Source organism: Carassius auratus, chromosome 14 (assembly GCF_003368295.1).
Source record: "Carassius auratus strain Wakin chromosome 14, ASM336829v1, whole genome shotgun sequence".
Taxonomy (NCBI): Eukaryota; Metazoa; Chordata; class Actinopteri; order Cypriniformes; family Cyprinidae; genus Carassius; species Carassius auratus.
The window spans coordinates 31,067,400-31,088,237 of NC_039256.1; the positions used below are offsets into that span (position 1 = coordinate 31,067,400).

Consider the following 20,838-nt stretch of genomic DNA (forward strand, 5'->3'; position numbering starts at 1 on the left):
TTTGACGACGGATTCGCACATTGTTTATTTCTTAAGGATAATGCAGTCCCAACGAAAAGGGTCACGATCGTGTGTTGGAACCGCAGGCGGTGAGTAAAACTGCTTCAAATATCTCTGTGTTGTTAACTAGTGGTGGGAGAAAAGCTTGATGCATCGATGCATGGCGATTCGTTATCTAACGATCCAGAATCGATTCTCAAAAATTCAGAATCGATTCTGTGTTCAATTCAAATGCGAGCGCTGTCAAGACTCACTTGACCAAACAAAAAAGACGGTGATGGACGACCGTTCATATGCTGGTGAATTAGCTTCGTTTAAGATAAAATGGACAAACTACGACCTGCACCATCTCATTTAAAATCGGATGTGTGGCAACATTTTGGATTTTCTGAAGACACCGAAGGTGTCGTTGATAAAAGCCATACTGTGTGCAAAGTCTGTAGCACCAAATTCAAATATTTCGGCAACACGACTAACATGAAGAAACATATTACGCAGTTCCACTTCCACTCTTCCAATCACGAACACTCCCGGTTACATTCAAAGGACCCTGGATCAAGTAGCAAAGCTTCCACCGAATTCTGAAAAGGCAAAACGAATTACCCGATCAGTGGTGGGTTTTATTGCCAAAGATCTGCGCCCGTACTCCGTTGTGGAAAACCAGGGATTTCGCACGATGTTACAGGTACTTGAGCCACGATACACTTTGCCCTCACGTCGTTATTTTAGTGAGACGGCTGTCCCCGCACTCTACAGTGAGTGTAAAGATCACATCTTAGAATCCCTAATTTTCCCTGTCATACAAATTGAGAACTGTTTATTCTTAATGATTGTTCATTGCAATTGTATGTCTTACCATTCATTCAGAGTTTGTTAATCCTGAAAATAACTTTGTTAATAAATTAAAAGTATTGAAAAATAAATATTGATAATCATTTTTAATTTGGCAATACTGTCAAACAGATATTCTAACTATATAAAAAGCATAGTAACTCCAATTTTGGTTAAAATAAAAAGTTTAGAGTATTTTTTGCACAGCAGGATAATTAATTAAGAATCGTTTTGGGAATCGGATCGTTCCTCCCAGAATCGGAATCGGATCGAATCGTTAAGTGCCTTAAGATTCCCACCTCTATTGTTAACTTAGCTATCGGCACGTAAGTACATCAAGTAAACAACAAGCAATGTTGTTATCAAACTGCACTTTCCACATGTACAGCTTAAAAAAAAAAAAAAAAAGACGACAAAGTGGAACTTAGTCATTTTCCAAAACCGCTAAGCAAATATATACAGTTTCAGTACATACCACATAGAGACGTCGTTTGCTGATGCTGCTCTTGTTAAATTTCAGCCTCTGGATCTGTGTCACAGCTTCCAAACGCTCTCAACGCAAAAGCCTACTGGCTCTCGTGATTCTTTAGCTCCGCCCACACGTCACGCCTCCAGCCGCTCATGTTTTTCCGGGAAAAATCGGTACAGACTATCTTTCTCTTATGAATATAATAAAACTAAAGACTTTATGGAGTTATGAAGGATGCAGTACTACTCTATAGGTACTCAAGATTAACAGGATATTGAGTGAAAACGAGCATTTCACCCCCCCTTTAATCTGTATACTACCTGAATTAAAACATGTAGCCTTCTAAAAATGTTGCATTCTATTACATTACAACAGTCTATTAGATAAAGTATGTTGGATGTTAAATGATAAAAAGTTGCATTTCTTGATCTCAAGATAAAGGAATAAAAATAAGATATTTATGCCATTTCAAGCTAAAACTTTCCCCGATAGCAAGGTTATGTCATCCTATCATTAAAAAGAGAATTAAAACTCACAGACACATTAATAATTCCGATTTGATTAAAATTTATGTTTGTTTGTTTTTTCAAGAGAGAATAGGGAATCCTATTTAGAATACATTTTTGGGCTTAATACATGTTTAAAGAAATATTTTAAATACCAATACACCATTAGCACAAAGTTTTTATTCATATTCAGAAAAATTGCAAGCTTGCAACAACAGATTTCTGTGTTAAGTGCACTTAATTAAGTTAAAAATGTCCCATATTAGCATATGAACACAGCTGTCTGACATGTTTATTTCCCCGTCATTTTTGCGTAATTAAAAATACATCAGTTAAAGAATGGTTAAGATTTCAATAAATAAATCAACTTCTGAATACTACACAGCAAAAACATCAGCTATTAGATCAAACAAATTGGAGAGGAAAGCTTCTCGGAGAGTGTGTGAGTGCACAGACGTCACAATTACAAGCCCAATCACTTGAACTGCGATGGCGGAAATGCAATTTCGTAAAAGAAACTTGTGAAATGTGTAAGCTAGGCACTTATAAACGAAGATTTGAAATGAGTTTTAGGCTGCCTGCTGAACAAGCTCGGTTTCAGGAAAAATTATTCACAATTTATTCTCGGGGCTCAGAGTCTGCTGGGATATTACACTCGTCTTTCATGCGCTTCCCTCACGTTTCTCTGCCATGAACTTCCTGGAGCTTCAGCGCTGGTGTGTTTTATATGGACACTTCATAATCAGCCAGAGGCAAAAAAAAGACACCGCTCTTTGAAAACAAGCACTAGAGCAAATTAATCCCAAAGTTATGCATATGTGACCCAGGAGCGAAAAAACCCATGCATCCATTGTGCCCTGACAAACAAATTCTCCCATGTTCATGCTAATTAATTAGCACCGAAGGCTGTTATGTAATGGGGTTCTATAGCCTGCTAACACATACGCCATTTATTTATTGCAGCCAAAATAATGAGAAAGGCAATAATGGCCATGCTCATGGTTTCTGAGTGCGTTTTAAAGAGGCTCTAGGATTTTCATTTTTATGCAAGCCTGTTAATCAAAATTGATTGGGCCTGGAGAGTATATGACACATTTCAGCGTTGATGGGTTACAACCCAAGTGCATCTAGCAAAGGTCCCAATTATATTCACATTAATATCAGGTTGACACTAGTGTAATGAGACAATGCCAAGGTGAGATCTTAGAGGAGCAGCTAATTTCGCCTGTCAAGCTACTATATAATCACTGTAAATTTATGTCACGGATCAAACCTAAAGGTTAAACATTGATTACTGTGTGTTGATTTACAAGGAACAGGCTTCAGCACTTCAATTTACCTTTAGTGTTTCTGCCATCCTGATTAATAGCAGTTTAAATAGGTTACTACATCCGCTGGAGTTAACCGTTTGCATACTGTAACATATATAAACTACACATTCAATAATAGACTGGAGAGTCAACAGCACATTTAATGTAACGCAGATGGAACATAAGTTCAATATGTCAATGCATTCAAATCTGCATGTTTTCCAGAGACATCCAAGTATGATGATTATTGTGACTGAGGTTTTTTCTACTGTATAATCAATGAAAATGTATGTTTATATGCTGAATATATAATGCATATGCATATATACACTAATCAACCACAGCATCAAAACCACTGACTGGTTACAATTGCATTGGTGTTAAAGGTTGGGATATATGAGGCATTCTTGATTTCAATGTGTTGGAAGCAGGAATAAAGGGCAAGTGCATCGGTTAAAGCATCTCCAAAACGGCAGGCTGTGGGGTGTTTCCAATATGCATTGGTTAGTACCTAACAGAAGTGATGAAGGGTCACGGGTGCCCCAAGGGTCACTGATGCACGTGGGGAGAACAGATGAGCTACTGTAGTCCAGTCTGCTGGAAAACGTAATGCTGCTCAAGATTGGAAGGGGTCAGAACACAGTGCATCACAGTTGGCTATAAATGAGACTGTGTAGCAACAGCCCGGTCAAAAAATATTTGAAACTTCTTCTCAAGTTTTCACCCCCCAGCTCTTAATGCATCTTGTTTCCTTCTGGAGAATCAGTGAACGTTTGAATCTTTTTTAATAGTTGTGTTTGAGTCCCTAAAATGTCCTCAGTGTGAAAAGATGTATCTCAAAATCATACAGTCACTGCTGGAAAGGGTTCAAATTTGCAAAGATGCTGGAAAACTGAAGAATCTGTAGGAGCTTAAAGATTTTTCTGAAGAATGCTGCTCAGTTTAACTGTTCAGAACAAACAAGGGACTCATGCACAACCATCACAAAACAGAAAGACAGTCGAGGATCTTCAGGTAACAGAACACAGTACTAAGAACCAAGGGTTCACAAACTTTTGAATGGGGTTATTTTAATAATTTCATTATTTTTTTTGTCTTGTGGACTTTATGTAAACATCTTTTATGTAAAATATCTTACTCAGCACAGTACTAATAAAATATAACATGCATTTAGTATGATCTCACTTATTTTTAAGGGGTTCAAAATAACCTTGTGTGAAACAGAATGGTTCTTTATGGAGCCATTTAGACACTTTTATTTTTAAGAGTATAACAAGAAAATTCTAACAAATTTTTTTTTTCTTCAAAATGTTTTGTGAATCCAGCCCCTGGACCATGAAGCAGGAGAAGAAGGTTGACTGGTTTAATAAATCATGCTTTTGTGCATTTGCATTGTTTACCAGTGGAAGAGATGGCAACAGATGCATTATGGGAAAAAGGCTTTGACCTGGTCAATGTTCTGTTGGGAAACTTTGGATCCTGCATTCATGTGGATGGTACTTTGATATGCACCACCAACCTAAAGACCATGTACAACCTTCATGTCACTAGTATTCCCTGAAGGCAGTGGCCTCGTTCCTCAGGATAATGCACCTGCAACCATACAAACACTGTTCAGGAATGGTTTAAACACATGAGAGAGTTCAAGGTGTTGCCTTGGCCTCCAAAACTGCCCAGATCTCAATCCGACTGAGCATCTAAGAGATCAAATCCAATCCGTGCAGAACTTGCTGGACCCCATCTTTAATGCTTCAGAGCAGGTTTGGCAGAACGAGGGGGATCTACACTATATTAGGCAGGCGGTTTTAATGCCATGGCTGTTTGTTTAGTTCACTGGCACTGTATAGATTTTAAATACAATCTCCTGCAATGTGCACAGGCCAAGTTTGAATAATACAGGAAACTGCTGCCATAATAAAAATGGTCTGACAAGAACATTCTTCCTGACCCTTGAGCATACGGCCTGTGGAAAACAGCTAAATTACTTTTTCAGGGCTTTTAACCCAAGCCATTTAATCCCACAAAGTTTAGAGAGTCATTGTGGAGAGCAGAGCAAAATGAGACGTCTCTAAATCACTGCAATCCCCCGTCCCTCAGCTCTGATCCCAGCCGCTATTAGTTGGCCCCTCGGAGACAAGAGCACCAGCCGTACGGGGCTATTACGGATGACCACACATGCATCACAAATGAAAATACCGAAATCCAATAAATCCTCACATATGGGTGAGGGGTGAATACATTTACAACGTGTCAAACGGACGGAGTTGGCATTAGTAAAAAGAGTCTGTGGATATATTAGCACTATTTTTCACCAAACTGACCTGTTTCTTCCATCATGAGTTGAAGAGTGAACATCGAAATGTTGTCTTGTAAAAAGAGAAAATAAAATAAAACATTTGGAGGATGAAAAGAGGCTCTGTCTTGATGCCACTAATAGATAAAGTTTAGTTGCACGCGCTTGATAAGTGGCATACTAGAACATATAAACATACGGGGCACTTCAGATCAGTATAAACCAATGTGTTACTTAAAAATACCAATTCAGCTAGTATATTGCGTCACTATTAACTCATCGTCATGTTGTTCCAAACCAAATGCTGCTATATTTAGCACCCTATTATTTCATGGAATCATGGAGTCCAGTCATAAAAATATATTTTACTGTATAATGCAGAATGAATCGAATTTTGAATGAATAAAAAAATACTATTTAAATATGAATTCTGCATGTTCAGTGTCTCTCTTTGAATGAATGAATGACGCAGATGCATAATTCACCTACTGAAGCGTGCACGAAGCTAGCAATATTTTCAGTGTCTTCTGTTCCACTAAACGAGGACATAAATACATGAACATCTCTAGATCTTCTCTGAGAGTTACTTCACAAGCATTTCATTTGAGAAAAACTTCTTCATTTCATATTACACGTCAAAATAAAAGTTTGGTTTAACTTGAAGACATTGTGACAAAAATATTGTAAAGTTGAAAGTTTATTTTTAAGGAAAAATCAAATTTTCTTAATTTTAAGAATAAACCTCTGTTGTGCAGCACTTTGTTATATATATATATATATATATATATATATATATATATTTTTTTTTTTTTTATTAATGTTATGCAATCACTTGATTACAAGAAAATTAAATGAAATAAAACAACATTTCTGGAGGACAAAAACTAACATGTTATAGGACCCTATTACAGTAAAAAAAAAAAAAAAATGAAATTAATTGAAACCACCGAAATCCAGAAAAAAAATTTTTAACGAGAAAACACAGAATTTCATGAAAAATAAACAGAATTTTAGAAGAAAATAAAATGCATTTCATAGGGCCATTTTTCGTCATACATTTTCATAAATTGCTGTTAACTTCATGATTTCATGATTTCAATTAATTAGACATGCTTTTTTGATAGCATATACACATTTAATTCAACCATTAAAACAGAGACCAGCAACGATAATAATCCAGAACAATTAAAGTGGGTAAAAAATTATTTGGAAAAAGTTAAATGGAAATAAAGGCTCTCTATATTTTTATTATACTGGTTCACAAATCAGACTGAAATTATTGCTTCATGAACTGAACTGATTCTCATGAACTCACTGATTCAATGTTGCAGGAGTTCTTGTGTTAACAGCTCACTGAAGGGGAAGATCACCACCGAATCACAATGCTTCGTGGATTTTCTTTTGCCAGCTTAATAGCTGTGATCACAGCAATCTACCATTGTATGGAGAAGACCTATCCGATACTAAAAGATGGTGGCACAAAGAAAGAAATTCACACTCTGCAAGAGCACTGGGCTGATAAAAGTCCTCTGAATGTGTAAATGAAGCCAGCTGTTCTGGGTTTTCCAGGTGTTTTTAAAGAGCACGGAGCTTTAAAAGCTTAGCTGAAAGATTATGATAGTTCTGTTAGTACTTTTGTTTTTCGATCCACGTCACGTGATGAGAGCGTAAAAAAAGAGCAGCCCGAGAGAGAAAACCAGGCGTTTGTCATCATAGTTGCTTCATGTCACTGCATTCAGAATTCATCACCAAAATAATGGTCTGGATCCCTCAGTGACTAATATTCACATTGATTTACTGTCCATGAGAAATATGTGTTGTTTATGGGTGGGGGAGTTCGGACAGACCCTCGATCATGTTAGGAGCAGGCTGGTAATTCAATTTTCGAACTCAAATGAACTCTGCGGACTGATGCCGCTGTGCTTTAAACCTAACAAAACTTATTTGATAGTGCGATGATACACTGTTTTAGATTGATACAGCTTTCAAGATCAAAAAAAAAAAAGTTACAATGGATATATTAATTACAGAACAGAAAAATAAAACACGCTCATTTTCAACTCATCATCAAACTTTGTTTTAAAACAAAAAACACAATAATAAAGGCACCTGTCTGAATACTGACGGAAGCCCACAGAGCTTGAGCTCTTTCATCTGACGTATCTTTTAAATAAAACATTGCTGATCTGGAATCTCTTTATCTCAAGACACTGGGGTTGGTAAGACTGTTTAAGGTTCTTATACTCCCAAAAGCTACGTTTCTGTGATCATACTTCCAATAAGAGAAGCAATCTAGTGAAATAATGCCATACAATAAAATAACCGAGAGGCGAGCCTAAATCAGCTTTATGGATCTGAGATTTCTGTGAACGTAAAAGACTTTTGTGTTTTAGTCTGTGCATAATAGTCTAAAATCTGTCGTCATTTAAAGAGCAGGTCATACGGGTTTCTGAAAAATATATATTTTGCGGTTAATAACGTAGCTATCCTTATATGAAAATAATCTGCAGAGTTGTTACTCAAAAAAAAGTGCATGATAAATAAAGATACAGGGCCCGATCATACACACGGCACAATGTGACGCAAGGTGTGTGTGTTTGCTAGTTTCAGTCCGCCGCTGTTCGCAATTAGCAAATGCATTTGCGCCAATTTGTGTTTAAGTTTCAGTTCGCCGCCGTTTGCATTTTCCCGTCCAACGCCACGTCGTTTAATTCGCAAATGCAAAACAGAAGAAAAAAATAAAGTATAAAAAAATGTTAAAGAGGCTTAAATTAACCTTTCAATATATATACTTATTTTATAAAAATTGCTATAAAACCAAAGCTGTACATCTAAATGAGTAATATTCCAAATTTGAAGTTTATATCAAAACAATTAAGGTATTTATGAATTTTTTTAAGGCACCACATCAAAAAAAATAACCTTTTTTAATGCATTTTCCTGTCCCAGATTTATACATTTCCGTCACAATATTACTTCTATCACCAATAACTGCCAAATATGGAATATTAAAACCAATGATATAGATTTTGTCAAGATTATACATTTTCTTTTGTACATTTTTGTAATATGACACTTTACATCGCCCACCAGGGGGAGGAGCCTGCTAAAAGATTTTAAAAGTACCATTTCCACATGAATGCAATATCTGATTTCACAGCATGAATTCTTTGAGCATGAATTATCTTTAATGATGATTGTTAAAATAATAGAAAATAAAAATAGCATCAATCGATCTGGATAACCCACATCCTGACCTGAAGTATGTCAAACAACTCAAGTTAGTCAGAAAGATATAGGTCTGTGATTCGAATCAGATTGTTAAAAATAGCAAAGGCACCCACACGTCGCATCTGTGTATCTGTGTGAACTTCTCCTTCAGGGTTTGAAAGAATGAGTCTTTTAATGTTGCTATATTTATATCTCTCTAGGGATCGACAACAGTCACTTTCTTCATTCCCATGATTTCACGCAAAAGAAAAAAAGTGTACCAGTGTTCAAGTTTAAGAGGATCTGAAAGCAGAGCGGTACACAGATGCTGAACGAGAGCGAGCGATTGAAGCACAATGCAGGATAAACGTCTTTATCTGCACACAGTGCCAATGCAAACAAATCAGCACGACTGTATGCAAAGACGCATGCATTGTTGAAGAGATTTATGCAGATTGCCATGTCATGCAAACAAAGCTTATTATTTCCACTATGTGAAATTGCACTGTGAAAAAAAAAAACATTTTGACTGTCATGACCTTCATTTTAAAATGCATGAACTTTGTGACTTATAAAACTTTAGATAGATGTCCGAATGACTGCGAGATCAATTGCACGATTCAATTTCGTCCGAGGATGAACTCTAATGAATTTCGTGAAGTGAATATAATGGTGGTACCTGACCGCTCGTGTTTCCAGGAGCCGTGGCTTAAAGACCAGTGGGATAGCCATCGCTCTGTTGCTCAATCACAACGCCTCTGCAATAGACAGTGGGAGGCCAATTAGAGCATGGAGCTCTCGCTTGAGACGACAGGAGGTGATTCTCTGAGACCCTGATACGGATTATCGCGGCTGAATGACTATAACGCATAAATTATCAGGCTCTCAAGTACAACCCTTCAGGGAAAAGAGATCGCTGATTAAAAAGCACAGCCTATATTTGTGTTGATGAGCTGCAGTGTCCAAACACTGAACGTGGCTCCTATAAAAAATATCAGCATTAGTGCTGGCTAAAGCAAGCGTTGCTTTCGCAAGGGTTTTGCTCGTACCAAGGGTCAGGGATCTGAACAAAATTATACATAGCGGTTTGAATGAAGGACTTTATTTTTGTCAACACACTTCAAGGAATAGTTCACCCAATACTGAAAACCTGCTGAAATTTGACTCATCCTCTGGCCATTTGAGATATAGATGAGTGTGTTACTACATCAAAACAGAGAAATGGAGAAATGTAGCATTGCATCAGTGTCTCAGCAATGGATGCTCTGCAGTGAATGGGTGCCGTCAGAATGAGAGCTGATAAAAACATCACAATAATCCACAACACTCCAGTCCATCAGTTAACATCTGGAGAAGATGAAAAGAGACATGTTTGTGAGTGTTTCCGACTAAAATACAAGTCCTTTCCATGATAAAAAAAGATTTTTTTTAACTGGAGAAAGTTTTATTTTAGATTACAGACTCTTTATTAGGCTAAAAGTGACTGTTTAAAGTTGAAATGTCTGAATTCATTTTGTTTCTTACAAACACTGTTAACTGCTGGACTGGAGTGGTGTGGATTATTGTGATGTTTTTATCAGCTGTTTGGACTCTCATTCTGACGGCACCCATTCACTGCAGAGCATCCATTGATGAGACACTGATGCAATGCTACAGTTCTCCGAATCTGATGAAGAAACACTATAAATCTTGGATGGCCTGAGAATGAGTAAATAACTATTTGACATTATACATTAATTCAGAATATTTGGAGAATGGTAAAAACGTAAAAAGTTCTAACAGTACTATTTACTTTGCGGTTGTCATTTACTACAGTCATTCAATTGGAACTTTTCTTGAAAATCGTATAAAAACTATATTAAATGAACATGAATACAAAGAGTAGGTTTATCAAAGGCCAAGCCTGTTCTGATGAGCAGATGAAGACTACCAAACAGCCCCCTATTGATCGCTGACACTGACATTCACATCTACATCCCTCTTATTTTCTGACTGCCCTTGAGGGTCAACAATCTTTAGTGATGAGAGACACGACTGGCCCTTCTACAAGATGAACCAATAAAACACCAGCCGAGACAGAAAACAAATGTCTGCTAAATGGAGCTATTGTTTCAAACATTATAATGGCGTTTGGAAAGGACAGCATGTGTGGCCCAAGGCTTTCATAACCGGTTCCACTGAGGTCAGGGTGTGATGTTTTCTCCTGTCAGGCACTTCAGCAAAACAGAAAGCAGAAAAAAGCAATATCACAGTAACTCAACACCACCCCCAAGCACTAAAACCCAGGAAAAACTGTCTGAGAATGAGGAAATAAATGTGCTAAATATAACTAAAACACTTAACTTGGGAACTGTGATTGTTCTATTATAAGATCCAACGGTAACATTCATTACGGTAAGCTTCACTGTTACTGTAGCACTGCTTCCAAGTGTTCGGGATCTGAACAACCTCGAACATGATTCAATTGTTGGCATGTTACTCATCTTGCACAAACATGAATAATATCTTTAATCAAGCAGCTTGTTGAGAAGAGACATGCTATTATTTTAATAAGTTATCTGACTTAAAGGAATAGTTCACCCAAACATGAATTAATTTGATCTTACGGTCCTCAGGCTTTACAAGATGTAGATTTGTTTGTTTCTTCATCAGATCTGGAGAAATGTAGCATTCCATCACTTGCCCACTAATCGAATGGGTGCCGTCAGAATGGGAGTCCAGTGAGAAGATAAAAACATCACAATAATCCACAAGTTTCAATTAACATCTTGAAAAGCCAAAATCTGTGTGTTTGTAAGAAGCAAATTTAGAATCTAAAATCTATTTTAGCTATAAGCAACTTAAAAAAATAAACGTAATTACTACATATTCAAACAAACACAAAGATTTTGGCTTCTCCAGATGTTAGCTGATGGACTGGAGTGCTGTTGATTTTTTTTATCAGCTGTTTGGACTCTCATTTTGACGGCACCCATTCACTGCACAGCATCCATCGCTGAGCAAGTGATGCAATGCTACATTTCTCCAAATCTGGTGAAGAAACAAACTCATCTACATCTTGGAAGGTCTGAAGGGGATTAAATTTTCATTTTTGGGTAAAATATTCCGTTTTTAAATTCCAGATCGTTGCCTGCTGGAATTTAAAACGGACTTAACATTTTACAATTTAAATTAAAGGATGAACACAAAATGTTCTGAGACAGAACATTTGTACAATCCAAATGCATATCAATATAGTTTTATCCAGAGACAACTGATTTTTTATTATTATTATTAAAAACCCCACTTTGGCTGAGCCATGCAGGTCTACCTCCAACAGCACTTAAAAGATCAACAGTTTATATTATTCAAAATAGTGCACGTCTCAAACTAGTGCAGAAACCCTCTCATGGCACTGCTTTCATATGGATGAGATGAAGACGTCTGAAATGCCTCGGCTCTGACACTCACTGGATGTAATGGAAGTGACGTCGAAACCATCATGGGAGGAAAATGCAGCTTTAAAAAGAGGACAGGTCTGCGGGGGAAATCCTCCTTAAAGTCAACCAACCACATTTGTTCAACGTGCCCACATGAAATGTGTCCAAGTCTGCAGTAAGGACCCTCATCACATTATTCCACCCACTTATCAGATTTTTTTGGTCTGCTTGGACAGTCGTACTCTCAAACTAAGGCCAGGAACACTCTGTGCAAGCATACAAATGCAAATGCTTGGCCAACGCATTCATGAGAGCCATCTTGTCGTACATACTAATGTGAGTTAGTGCGAACGGTACATTTAAAGCAAAAATGTTTCTTAGAATTCGTATTTCAAAAGTGATTATGATTTCTGCTCTGCCAATTAAGCACATTTGCCTGCTGGTTATTTATTTAAAAATATAAAAAAATCATTTTCTTGTGACTTTGGCATTATTTTGCATTGGCTACACAGGCTTTTATAATTGGAGTTGCCAAATGTCAAGAGTTTGGAGAATTGGAGAAAACCTCCAATTAGAACATCTCTCTCTAAAAACGAGAACATCATTTGGAATTCTTGGAGTTAATCATAGGATTTTCAGTGGCTTAGCTTTTGAAAGAAGATTCTTGTTGTACCAGTTCTCATAAAATAAAAAATAAAGAGTGTGTTAATTCATAAGATGACTAATACATCACAAAACTCGATGAGGTATGCAATCTGACACATTCTCTTGACTTGTGGTTATCTGAAAATGTAGTATTTCTGATGAAATGTAAAAATGACATTCCTAAAATAATCATGATTAATAATTAGGAATTTTATTTTTTAGAAAAATAACAAATGTTATCAGTTTACCCATTATGCTACAAAAAAGTAACTGTTTTGTGCTTTATCAAATTTTGTAAATGGATTCGATTCGAAATAAGTTGCGTATTATTGAACCGTCACGATCCTCTTAGACAGTAGGGTCATTGTGTCAAATCGACCAAATTTCAGAATCGTCCCAGGTCTAATATCAGAAGAAAGATAAACATGCATAGAGATGAAAGCCAAAATATTAAAATGTAATGCATGTATCTTTACTAAGGTAACCCTTTATTTTGTAGAAGGCTGAAATGACAGTTTTCAACAGAGATTCAAATTACAGGATGCTAAAAATCACTTCAGAAAGATGGCAGCATTGTTAAATTATATTTACACAGAAATTGGTAGGTCTACTAGAAAAATCTCGGGAGTTTAGCAATCTTTGTGGCATCACATGCCAATGGTGACCATTCAAAAATGGGAGAAAAGCCCTTATATGGTTCCAGATACATTTCTAGTTTCAACATTATTTATTCCTCAGACATTCCCCTTGTAAAACAATGTATAAGCTGTATACAACATGAAACTTTTTGGTTTTGAAATTAGCATATGGTTATTATCCAACAATCAGAACAGAGAGGTGCATTGGGGATTGAACCATATATAATAAAGATGCCAGAAGGAAATTTTATTAAGACATGCAAACTTTGGAGCTTTTTACCATTTTTTAATGGTCACCATTGCCATATATTTCAACAGATTGCTACAGTCAAGAGATTTCACTTATAGACCTACCAATCTCTATGTAAAATAACTAAAACAATCCTGCTGCCATCATTTCTTAAGTCATTCTAGCCATCCTATAATTTGGCTCCAAATCTCAGATGAAAACTGACTGAACTCTACAAATAGAGTATTACTCAGTAAATATGCACCCATGATGCTTAATATTTTAGCTATTTCTTCATTCATGTATTTATTTCACAAGAAAAATTATCAAGTCAAACACTTATGTTGAAATTTACTCAGCTATACTTTAGAATTGGAGATGAAGTCTATCCAAGCAGTAACAATGCAAGATCACAGGATCAGACCATTACTTGGGTTTCAGCTTTCATCAGGGAACAGCACTTCCTTCTGCAGGCACCTGATCTTGTCAATATTTCACAGTTATCTTTTCAACATTTCCGCAAAGTCTTCTTATAGATTTGCACTTGAACCGGCAGACAAATGTGAAGAAAAAAAAGAAACTAGGCCACTTCCAGTATCACTTTAAAAATGCGTAATATCTAGTTTCTCTCAAAGCTGGAATAAATCCTTAAAAATGCAGCACTGCACAGCTCAGTTGATTTGTTAAAGTAGTCTTGATTATACATGTGTACATATGCATAATTTAATCAGACCAGCAGCGGAAATCTTCAACAGTCCGGAGCAAACCGTAATGTTTCAATGTTTTCCATCGCAATTACGAACCCCCACTTGAAAACACGAATGCATGAACAGAATGAGTCTTGACGAAAACAACATTTGTGAGGCCTACAATTTCAGTCCAGCAATCAAAAGAAGGTCAATCCAGGATCAGGCCAGAACGAGCAGAGTAGCAGCTCAATGTCCGTGGATTCGTTGAGTTTAATGAATCAGAGGACTGCTAGAGTCATAAATGTCTCGTCTTAGAGATATTTGCACAAGTGTCATCTCGGTAAAACTTCTGCTTTCATTAATGTTCCCTGTCGCCTGACTGACATTTACACTGCAGCACTAAAAAAGATCATACATTGTCGTTTTAATGTAAAATCTACTCTACAACATTTCAATATGCCAAAGGACATTTGTGTTTTTCATTCATGTCTTGAGCAGCAGAACCAGCAATGGGCAATTTCCAGGTTATATTTCACCCCCAAATCAAAAACAATATTACATTGGTTTGCCAAAAAAATAAAAAATAAAAAAAGTGCACAAATGTTGTTCTCTGGATTTGTTCAGAACCATTTTCACTGGTGAAGCCAAAAGCAAAAGACAACATTGTGTCTGAAATGTAACTCAATGTTAACCTTGGCTTTTTTTTTTTTATTGTTATATGAAGTCAATATCACATTTGCGTTCTGGAAGTTGGATCACCGAGAACAAGTTGTCTTGCACTGCCTTTTTCTTTCTTTCTTTCTTGTACATGCATCAGACAGACGTATTTGACCAGATATTGCTGCTTTTCAAGCATCTCTTGCAGGATGGGCACATTTTTAAGACACTGTCAAGTTAAAAGAAATTCAACTTTTAAAAATGCACCTTGAGATTGTGTCCTATTTATGTCTTATTAGAGCAACATCACACTCAATCAAGCTGAACATTAGCATGAGCTGTGATCAAGCCTAATAAATAATCAGATTTTATAAATTCATCACTGCGGCTGTCATGAGTTAGAAGAAGTAAAGCAGGTGCGCTGAACACTGAAATATCATTGCTTTTTTTAATGTGTGCTTTATTCCTGTTGCTCAGCAGCAGCTCACTGTTCACGTCTTCTCTTCATCTGACGATTATTTTCAGACGCTTCTAAGTTATTTTTTATGCATGCAAGCCGTTTTAAGACTAGCTTTTCTTGATTTTCTGTTAATACCTACATTCATATGTGCATTCAGCTTCAGAAGAGTGTTACTGGACAGTAGTTTCAGATCTGTAACTGTGATTTACTCTTATAAACACATTTGATCTAAATGGTTGTTGGTCATTAATAAAAACTTTGACATTTTTGCTCAGTGTCATTTTTTATTTTTTTATTTTTATCAAATGCAACTTTCTTCAACATTTTGTTTTAAAATAAATGAAAATAAAACAAACAGATGCATCTATGACTTAAATGTTCAAATGCTTTTGGGGTGCACTAATAATTAATATTATACGACTAAATCATTATAAAATCATTTTTTAATTACAAATTCAAAAATATTTTTTGCAATCTAAATAACTGATAAATGCATGCTTTTAAGCCGTTATCAAGGCCTTGAAAATATCTTGAAAGCTCATTAATGATTCCATCCAGAAATCAAGTCTATTCTGTCTTAAAATGTTAAATTAAGATGTCAAAAACGCTTCCCCATGTAAGAGCTTCTTCAATGAAACGACGAACAGCAAATTCCTACAACGAATTCGTCAGTGACAGGAAGCTTTTAGTATTAAACACACACACCTTCCACTCAATGACCAGCCATGGTTCGTTGATTACCTTATCACAGGAATGTCAAAGAGAAACGAGAAAGAAAAGAGAGAAAATAGAGAGAGAGGAGCGAGCTTTGTGCATTGCATTTCTGCTTGAAAGAATATTCAAATGACACCGACTATCTCTCAACGACAACGCAATACAACATAAACCAACAAAACAGACAGAGAAGTCACCGGAGCGCTCACGAACGCTCGGTCCTTGACTGAACAGAGCCAACCTTTGAGTTGTGCAAACGTCCTCCACTTAGACACGAGTGTGTGTGTGTGTTTACTGCATTCTGATGAGAAATGCATCTTTATCTAGATTCTGTGGCGCTCTTATAAACATTGCATTGAGCCATATATGTTGAGTGCAACACTTTAATAGTTCTTCTAAGCTGGTAAATGTGAATTAAATCCCTTTATGTGACTGGTATCCAAACCCTCTCGCCGTTAAACATCTCTTTGAATGCTATAAGGCGGGATAAAATGACACACAAAGATGCATTTAAACACTCCAGTAATTTCCTCTGGAACAGCCGAACATCAAACAGGCGTAAGGAAGTAAACACATTCACCGCTGATCCCCGACTTCCTTTAGTCAAACACCAGGCGGGAGTTTCATCTAAGCCAGGATTTGATCTAAGTCTTCTCTGCACAGAGTGCTAAGAGCAGCAAATTGAGCTCTACAAGAACAGACTACAGTGCAACACAAGAATCAGAGGAACACAATGCCTTCTACAGCTCTGATAAAGCTCAGATGAAGAGAAGGAGGAGAGGCTTAGTGGCTTTGAGGAAGGTCACAAATGTATCTCGGACCAGGTGAAACACAGGATGAAGGACTAGAGAGATGCTGGGATGATAAAACCGATAGAAAGACGCTGGAATGAAACGAAAGCGTCGCTGTGAGACGTTCACAACTAAAACTAGTGCATGAAGCTCAAACAGGTTCTTTGAAAAGTGTCTGATTCAATTAAAAGATTCGACTCCAAAGAATGATTCAAAAATCAGACTTCATTCACTCTGTCATAAATGTGCAGTGGAGAACATGAATTATTAATGGTGCACTTTAAATTTGGCTACAAAAAAGTACACTCTTTTTTTATATATAGACAAAACAAATGAAAGGAAATTAATAGGGCCCTATAATTGTAAAGAAGTAAATGAAGAAGATGTTTTTATGAATTCTGGTGATTACAGATGCTTTTAAATATTTATTTAAATTTAATTTAAACCAGATACAATTAAAATTAAGAACACACAGAAAATTGTTAAATTTAATAAAAACAGAATTTATGAAAAAGGCCCCTATAAACAACATTATTTTACTAAATTTAATACAACTTTTAAAATTGCATTAGAGTATAATGATTTCAGGTAATTAAACATGCTTTTCAATCAATTCAAGTGAATTTAACCATTAAAACAGAGTAATGTTTAAAAATAATAATAATGCAGAAAATTTTAAATCGGGGGAAATTGGAATTTGAAAAAAATAAAAAAAATAAAACTGATTTCAAAGGTCCCTAAAATATATATGCTGCACACGTTCCACTCAATAACAAAATAACCACACTACAAAAATGACAGCCATAAGAAAATAAGCAGTTAGGAAAGCATCTGATCATAATAATATAGAATACATCAGAATAATAATATTTAACAATATATAGTTTACTTACATATTCTCTCTCTCTATTATATATGTATATATTTAAATAACATTTTTGCTATATACTAATTTTCTTCCATTATCTTAATATAATGCATCATAACCTCTGTATTATGAAACACATTGTACTGCAATACACAGCTGTAGCCAAAACTGAAAACTCATTTTTCTTTCAATGAGAAACGGCGACTTTTAATGATTAAATAGAATTGATTATGTGTGAATAAATGTCAACATTTCGTGCACACGATGTGGATGGATACACTAGACAAACATGTCAGCAGTGATCAATAATCAATAATCAAAAAGTGCTTGTTTAAGATATCAGTCACAAAATGTAATATGGTTGAATTTATCAGCAGAAAACAACATCCTTGACAGCATACAAGCTTAATTACACAAATGTTATTGCCCTTTTGTGTGTGTGTGTGTGTGTGCGTGTGTGTGTGTGTGTGTGCGTGTTCAGCTTCTGAACAGTAAACAAATCACTTTGGTGCATCTCTATGAATTGCAACTTAATTTTTAGTCTGTTAATCACACAGAAATTAATGTATATCATTAGAAGTCTCTGAACATAATGCACAAATGATTTACTTTTGTAGCTATGTGAGAAAGGAAAGCTCTGGTCCTCATCACTGTTCCTGCATTTCTCAAAGTCTCTAAGAGAAGATTTAAGAGGTTTGCATCTCTGACAGAGAGAGAAGTGACTGGATGAAAGAATGACAGAAGCGTAACACGCACTGCTTTCGATCGATAACGCTCTGCAACAAAGAGCTCGCATTCAAACAGAAACAGCTGTGGTTTGCACAATATCAGAATTAGCTCTCTGCTTCCCACGGAGACTAAACAAGCCAAACTTTGATTCACAAGAAATCATATTATTGACAACGAGGCCTATAACTGTCACGCACTGATACCCGCCGGTGGTTGTGCATTTCTCTTGTGCTTTACATGTGAATCATACAGATGTGATCCGACACTCACGCGCTCCTCACCCCAAAAACACTGAAACCTACAGAGCACAGAGAAAAACAAGAAGACAGGGAGCGATTCAATTACTGCTCCACCAAGAGCACACCTGCCTGAATATTAAAATGATCATAAAGCATAGTTAACAACAGTTTAAATGCATCACGTCGCTTCACTCTGAACATTTACCCAAATATCTTAGTGCTCAACGGTCGCAAGTCATACCACACAATTCAACTAATTATTTATAATTACTTTCTAATAACTCTGCTGACAGTCAACCAGCACGAAGACTAAATTAATCAAAGCAAATCTAACAAATATGAGGCGAATACTTAATACAGTATTATAATACTAGGTTATAATATTGCAGCTTAGGTTAAACTGATCAAGAAAAGAAAAGAAAAACGGACACTGATATGAAATCTTGAAATCTGAATCATAAGAAAATTCTTTATTAAACCATACACACACACACACACACACACACACACACACACACACACACACACACACACACTAACAACTGCAATCAATAAGGATGTTTATTGTAAATGCATGGGTTCCAGTTCAGTTCATATACTCTTGGCCACAAAAGTGTGGGCGTTTAAATATATATATATATATATATATATATATATATATATATATATATATATATATATTTTTTTTTTTTTTTTTTTTTTTTTTAAACCATTTATATTCCGAAATAAGATAAAATAAAATGCAATAAGATGATCTTTCAGCTAACTTAACTTATCACGAATCAAACACCTGTCTCGATCACTGAATGAATCATTCGGGAACGAATCGTTCAGACCGTTACAACCGGCTCGAAGGGTTCATTTAAAAAGATCCGACTCAAATGAACGATTCGTTTCGCGAATCATTAAGCCCGATTCATCGGGGACTGCTGTGACGTAACAGAAGGAAGGCGTAAAACAGTTTAGCTTGACACACTAGTGTTATCATTCATGATAACCATAGTTTACACAAATTTCTATAATTATTGTTCTTTTTTTTTTAAAACGTTAATGAACATGGCATTTCATTTACGCAATATTTTGTCTTTGTTTTTTGCAACAATGCTTAACAACTCAAACTTATCATAGTTTATTATGTAGCACCTATAATAGCATTTTGTAGCTGGACAATTTTTCATGTAAGAGAGCCTTTAAACTGTCTGGAGACATTAAGGCGCTTTACAAATTACTGGAATTAATCTCAAAACTAGTATAATAGATTCCGTACACCTTGCATTCGCGTTATTAAACATGACGTGTTAAACTAAAGCGTTTAGAAGCGCAGTGCGACGCGTTCTGGAACACGATACAGTTGCGCTTGAAATCACACGGAAAAGCGTCAAGTTGAGCTTCAGTGCCGCAGTGCACGAGAACGATCTCCCTGTGTGTGTGTGTGTGTGTGTGTGTGACTTCCACGAGCGCTCACCTCAGATGAAGAGCGAGGAAGTGTCCAAGCCCACCGCGGAGAACATTAACACTCCCGAGCCGGCGACAGTCTCCGGTGCTCGGCCGCTGAGCTGCGCGGGGCTCGCCGGTGAACGGGGGTGTTCCAGCGCATGCAGGGGTCCAGCTGGGGACTAGAAGAGCCAGCGAGCAGTGTCTCTGCTGTCAGAGCGGAGGTAAACACGAGGCATTGTGGGAATCTGGAGGAGAAACGTGCTTAATCACGTGGGGAAGCACACAGCGACATCTAGGGTGCAACATTGTTTCAAATAGACACAGACAAAGTATCATTACACCAGGCATTTTATTTGGGCATGGTACTAATATGGTAATATTTGAGAGTCTTTATAGGGATTTTAAAGGATTATGTGTGTGCATATTGACAGATCACTGAAAGAAAATCCACATTTGAAAAAAAACAATCAAAATATCATGGATTAAAAATACTTTGTTCAAAATAACAAAAAAAGTTATAAAATAATACATTTTCTGTTGTCTCTCACATCAAAATCAACCCAAAAATTAGTTTAGAGCTGTTTTGGCTTGTGAACGGTGCTTGATCTCTGCAGATTTCTCTCCTGATTCAGTCCAATTTTTTCACTGGAGAAAGCAATTGGGGGGAAAAAGTTACATTTTAATTATAAATTTCTTGCTTAAAA

General features: G+C 36.4%; 1 protein-coding gene across 4 annotated transcripts in view; it reads right to left on the bottom strand.

Annotated features, from left to right (window-relative positions):
• enox2 (ecto-NOX disulfide-thiol exchanger 2) overlaps window positions 1-20,398 on the bottom strand; it is a 194,091-nt gene extending 173,693 nt beyond the window's left edge. For 3 of the 4 annotated variants that reach the window (XM_026281218.1, XM_026281217.1, XM_026281214.1), the window contains exon 1: window positions 20,163-20,398. The gene's annotated coding sequence lies outside the window, so the exon portion shown is untranslated. The remainder of the gene's footprint in view (window positions 1-20,162) is intronic. The other variant, XM_026281216.1, reaches the window with a different exon arrangement.
• Between the last annotated feature and the right edge of the window lie 440 nt (window positions 20,399-20,838).